Source organism: Pan paniscus, chromosome 7, assembly GCF_029289425.2.
Source record: "Pan paniscus chromosome 7, NHGRI_mPanPan1-v2.0_pri, whole genome shotgun sequence".
In the NCBI taxonomy this organism is placed as follows: domain Eukaryota; kingdom Metazoa; phylum Chordata; class Mammalia; order Primates; family Hominidae; genus Pan; species Pan paniscus.
Genome location: NC_073256.2, coordinates 30,953,766 through 30,960,004, shown reverse-complemented (window position 1 = coordinate 30,960,004; position 6,239 = coordinate 30,953,766). Strand labels below are relative to the sequence as shown.

The following is a 6,239-nucleotide window of genomic DNA, read 5'->3' as shown; positions in this document are numbered from 1 at the left end:
GATATGGACTTGATGTACAGTATGTCCTCACTTAACATCTTTGAAAGTCTCTTGGAAACTTCACCTTGAAGCAAAATTATGTATAGAGAAACCACTTATTTTTCATCAACAGTATAACTACACGACTTTGAACAGCCAATGCTGTTGGAGGACCTCCTGTACATTGTTTCCATAAAGTCCGTTTTCAGGGAATTCCAAAACGAAGTGAGGACTTCGTGTATATAAAAAGATGGTAGTGATTCCACCTGGATGACAGGGTTATTGCTCAGAAACTAAAAGAGGCCACCTAGGTATAGAGGATTCTGTCATGAGGTTTCTGCTAAACCAAGGATCCCAGAATCTTCACCCATTCCAGTTAAAGGCATAACGAAGAAAGCAATATGCACAAAGGAAATGCGGAACGGAATAAAAGCCATCAAGCCACAAAAATAATGTGACTAAGGGGCAGGATTTGCAGATGTAGAGATTTAATGTGGTTGCCCTTTCTCACCCACACAAGAAAAAGGATGGAACAGATCATGAGATTCGAATGTTCTGCTGCGCAGGCTCCGCAGGGCACTTTGTATGTCCCTGTTTCTGAGGCTGTAGATGAAAAGGTTGAGCATGGGGGTGACCACAGCGTACATCACTGATGCCACCACACCATTCCTGGGGGGTGGTGTCACAGCTGAAGTCAGGTACACACCAATGCCTGTTCCATAAAATCAGCAAACAGCTGCTAGGTGAGAGCCACAGGTGAAAAAGGCTTTATACTTCCCATCTGACGATGAAATCCTTAGAATGGAGGGGCCAATTTTATAGTAAGACAAAAGGATCCCTGAAATGGGAAGAAAACCAAACACAGTATTATCAAAATATATAAATATGCTATTGATAACGCTGTTAGAACAGGCAAGGTTGAGAAGTTGAGAGGGGTCACAGACAAAATGAGAGATTTCCGCATTCTTGATGCTGGTCAATTGTAACCCAATCCAACTGCGCAGCTGCGAATCCAACAGGCTAAGGAAAAAGGACACCAAAACGAAGAAGACACAGAGGTGAGGTTTCACGATGACTGGGTAGTGCAGAGGGCGACAGATGGCTACAAAGCAGTCATAGGCCATCACAGTCAGGAGCATGCCTGCTATACATGCAAAAAGGACCAAGAAAGACATCTGTGTCAGGCAGCCCGCATGAGAGATGACTCAGCTTTGCGACTGCGTGTCCACAATCATCTTGGGAACCGTGGCCGAGGTGAAACCGATGTCAGCCCAGCACAGGATGGAGAGGAAGAAGTACATGGGGGTGCGGAGCGGGGAGTCAGAGCTGACAGCCAGGATGCTGAGCAGGTTCCTCAGCACCATCACCATTTACATGGACAGGGACAGGGACAGCAAAGCGAGGACTGGCTGCAGTTCTGGATCCTCTGAGAGTCCCAGGAGGAGGATTTCTCAGACACCTGTGAGATTTCGTGGCTCTGTGTGTCTTGGACACCTTGAGAAGGAAAGAGGATTGGAAACACAAAAGATAAAAACGAGCCCTTAATGCTGGATGCAAGCAATTCACAAGGAACATCTTCAAACTTGCGGACCATACACCACCAGCAATGTTTCTCAGTTGTGACAATTCCAAAAATCTCAGAATTATTACGTGACTTACTTTCTTGCTATACGAGGCTTTCTCTACATACTACTTTAGAGAAAATCCACTGAAGAATATTAGAAGACCAAAAGGTTAGATATAAAAAATCCGTGATCTCAGTAAAATACGGCCTACTCTTTTCAGAAAAAATACAATGCAATGAAAATGTCCTTCTCTCTTTTAGAAAAAGATCTCAGTCTAATTGAAAGAAAATAAGAAGACGTGAAAAACACTCTACTTTATTCTGACACGGTGCTACAACTTCCATTGATGTAGAATATGTAAAAGGATGACACAAGAGCTAGGACCCCATTATCTGAAAACGAAATCGAAACTTATAGTTCTCAATCGGAAGAACTTTTCACATGCCTGTTACTTTTCATATTTATTATCATCCTTCGGTTTTCTGACATCATTTCTTCATAAAAGTACATGCACACTCAAAAATGGGAGCTGGGTTTCCAAATGAATAGAATCTATAACTCCTGGCCCAGCACCATGGCTCACACCTGTAATCCCAGCACTTTGAGCGGCCGAGGCTGACGGATCCCCTGAGGTCAGGAGTTCCAGACCAGCCTGGCCAACGTGGTGAAACCCCGTCTCCAGTGAAAATAAAAAGAAAATTAGCCGGGAGTGGTGGCGGGTAACCCTAGCTATGACAGCAGAGTGGATGTACACCCTGTGATATTATTTGTAATATCCTAGAAAGATATTGCTCCTCATATCACGGTGGCTCTACACCCTGTGATCTTAATTGTAATATCCTACAGAGATCTTTCTCCTAATAATACAGTAGGTGTACAACCTGTGATATTATTCATAATATATTACAGAGATACGACTCCTGATATCACAGTGAGTGTACACCATGTTGGTACACCCTGTGATCTTATTTGTAACAACTTAGAAAAATATTACAGCTAATATCAAAGTGGGTGTACACCCTGTGATGTTATTTGTTATCTCCTAGGTAGATATTACTCCTAATATCAGAGGGAGTGTACACCATGTGTGTACAGACTGTGAAATGATTCGTAACACCCTAGGAAGATATTACTCCTCTTTTCACAGTGGGTGTACACCGTGATAATTTTTTCTAATATCCAGCGGGGGAGAGGATGATATTGCTTCCAATATCACAGAAGGTATACACCCCCCTTTGATATTGTTCCTAATTTCCAGGGAAGGAGAGGATGACATTATCCGCAATATCACTGGGGGCGTAACAGCTCCCGCCAGGATATTGTTCTTAATATCCGGAGGTGGAGAGAATGATGTGACTCCCAATATCACACGGGGTGTAAACCACCCCTGTTTATAAACACCCCCTGTGATATGGTTCCAAATGGCCTGTGAAACAGTAACCATGACTCCCATTATCGCGGGGGGTGTTCAGCCCTGATGATACTGTTTTCTAACATCCAGGGAAGGAGAGTGTGCTATTAGTCCCAATATCGCAGGGGTTGTACACCCTTTTGTGTTTTTGTGCCCAATATCCAGGAAAATAGAGGATGATATTATTCCCAATATCGAAGTAATTGAACAGCACCCCCGTGATATTCTTCCTAATATCCAGAAAGGAAAAGAATGATATTATTCCCAATAGCAAAGGAAACATATACCCGCGCTGTGGTATCTTTCCCAGTATCCAGGTGGGGAGAGGATAATATTACTTCCAATGTCGCAGAGTGTGTACACCCCCTCTGTGATCTCGTTGCTAGCATCCAGGTTTGGGGAGGACGACATTACTCCCAATATAGCAGGGGGAGTACACCCCTCCGTGAACTTGTTAGTCATTTCCTGGGTGGAGAGGATGATCTTACTCCCAATATAGCAGGGAGTGTACACACTCTTGTGAAAATCTTCCTATATTCAGAGAGAGAGAGGATGATATTACTCCCAGTACCGCAGATGGTTTCCACACCTCTGTGATACTCTTCCTAATATCCACAGGGAGAGAGGATGATATGATTCCCAATATCGCAGGGGGTGAACACCCCTCCTGTAATATTGTTCTGAATACCCTGGGAGGGAGAGGATAAGGTTATGTTGAATATCGCAGGGAATGTACACCCTCCCCCTCTGATACCCTTCCTAATGTCCAGGGGAAGAAAGGAAAATTTCACTCCCAATATCACAGAGGGAGTACACCCCACCCGTGATGTTGTTCCCAATATGAATAGGGGCAGAGGATGATACTACTCTCAATATCGCAGGGCTCTTCACATCCCCAGTGACATTTATTCCTAATATCTAGGGGAGAGACAATTCTATGACAGCAAAGGTCGCAGGGTCTGTACATCCCTTCCTGATATTGTTCCTAATATCCAGGGGGAAGAGGATGATATCAAATATGAAAGGGAGTGTACATCCCCCACCCCTACGATATTGTTCTTAATGATTGTGAGGGGAGACGATGATATTACTCCAAATATCGCAGCCGTTGTTCACAACCCCCTGTGATATTGTTTCTGATATCCAGCGGGGGAGAAAATCATATTACTTCCAATATTGCAGGTGGTGTAAACCCCACCTGAAATATGGCACCGAATATCCAAAGAGGGAGAGGATGGTATTCATACCAATATCGAAGTGTGTGTACAAGACCCTTGTGATATGGTTTTTAATATCCAGTGGGCGGGAGGATGATATTAGTCCCAACATCCCAGAGGGTGTACACTACCCCTGTGATATGGTCCCTAACTTCCAGGGGGGAGAGGATGATATCACTCCCAATATCTCAGAAGTTGTACATCCCTCGTGATATTGTTCGTCATATCTAGGGAGGCGCAGGATGACATTCCATTGAATTTCACGACAGGCGTACACTCACAGTGTGATATTGTTCCTTATATCCAAGAAGGGAGAGGATGATATTACTCCCAATAAAGCAGTGGGTGTACATCACCCCTGTGTTATTATCTCTAATATCCGGGGCCGGGGGAGCTGGGGAGAGGATAATATTCCCTCAAATTTATCAGGTGGTTTGACGCCCCTTGTGGTGTTGTTTTAAATATCCAGCGGGGAAGACAATAGTACTGTTTTTGATACTCCGATTCATCCGCTCCACCTTTCCAGAACGCTGAGGCCAGGAGGCGGCATGTAGTTTCCGTGTGATCCCCAATGCCTTTGCTGTCTTCTGTATCAAGGCAGCCAAAAACGCAGGCCCGTTGTCTGAGCCGATCCGTAAGGGCGGTCGATATCTAGGCAACAAGTCTCGAAGAAGCACAGGGGTTACTTCACGAGCTTTCTCAGTTCGTGTTGGATAGGCCTCCACCCACCCAGAGTAGGTACGCCCAAGAACTAGTACATACTTGTTACCTCCACACTTTGGCACCTCTGTGAACTCCACCTGGAGACCTTCAAAAAGGGCTGCTCCATAAGCTTGTATGCCGGGCGGAACGGCTGGACCTTGCCTCGCATCGTGCTGTCGGCAGGTAACACACCGCTGCCTCACCGTTTTGGCAAGGGCTGACAAAGGCGAGATGTAGAAATACCGGCCTAACAACTTTTCCAGTGACTCCTGACCTCGATGGGTGGTTTCTTGCACAGCCAGTACAACTGCAGCTCCTAGCAGCTGTGGCACAGCTACTCTCCCATCTGGTAACCGAATCCATCCTTCCTCCATCAATTATTCTTCCGTCTACCTGGAGAAATTCCTCTTCTTCTTTAAAAGAAGCAGGTCCAAGGTCAGGTGCTTGAGGGAGCACTGATGCCCAGAAGGGGGCAGATGCTGCTTTTCGAGGCTCTGAGTCAGCGCGGGAATTCCCCAAACCCAGCAAGCTGGAAGCTCGCTGCTGTCCTCTGCAATGCGTAACTGCCACCTTGTGGGGTTTCCATACTGCTTCTAATCATTGCAAGATTTCTTTTTTGTATTTTCTGTCTTTTCCCCCAGAGTTCAATAGGCCCTTTTCTTTCTATCACGTTCCATGTACTTGAAGGGTTAAAAAGTCATACCGAGAATCAGTGTAAATGTTGAGAGTCTCACCCTCACTGAGTTCTAAGGCCCCAATGAAAGCAATGAGTTCAGCTTTCTGGGCTGAAGTGGCCTGGGGCAATGATCTGGCTTCAACAACAGGGTCCAGGGTTATCACTGCATACCCTGCACCTCTCTCTCCTTGGGGGTTGAAGAAGCTGCTCCCATCCACGTATAGTTCCCAGTCTACTGATGCCCAAGCCTGGTCCCGGAGGTCAGGTCTGCTAGAGTCAATTGAGTCCAACACTTCTACACAATCAGGCTCGACAGGCCTCTCTGATACCGGCAGCAAGGTGGCGGGGTGTAGGGTGTTGCAAACTTCAATGGTTATACAGGGATTTTCGCAGAGCAGTTTGGTACTTGGTGAGTCTAGCATTCGTTAGCCAATGATGTCCTTTAGTATTCATTAAAGTCACCACAGCACGGGAGGCCTTTATGTTCAGGTTTTCCCCAAGTGTCAGCTTATTTGCTTCTTGTACTGGCAGGGCAGATGTTGCCAAGGCCTTCCAACAGGAGGGCCATCCTTTAGAAACCCCATCTAGTTGTTTAGAGAGGTAGGCCACCGGCCTGGGCCGGGGCCCCACAGTTTGGGTTCAAAGTCCAGCTGCCATCTTTTCTCTCTCTGATGCATACAATGGAAAAG

General features: G+C 45.8%; 1 pseudogene; it reads right to left on the bottom strand.

Moving 5' to 3' along the window:
• Positions 1-467: 467 nt before the first annotated feature.
• LOC134731043 (putative gustatory receptor clone PTE01) lies at positions 468-5,619 on the bottom strand (annotated as a pseudogene).
• Between the last annotated feature and the right edge of the window lie 620 nt (positions 5,620-6,239).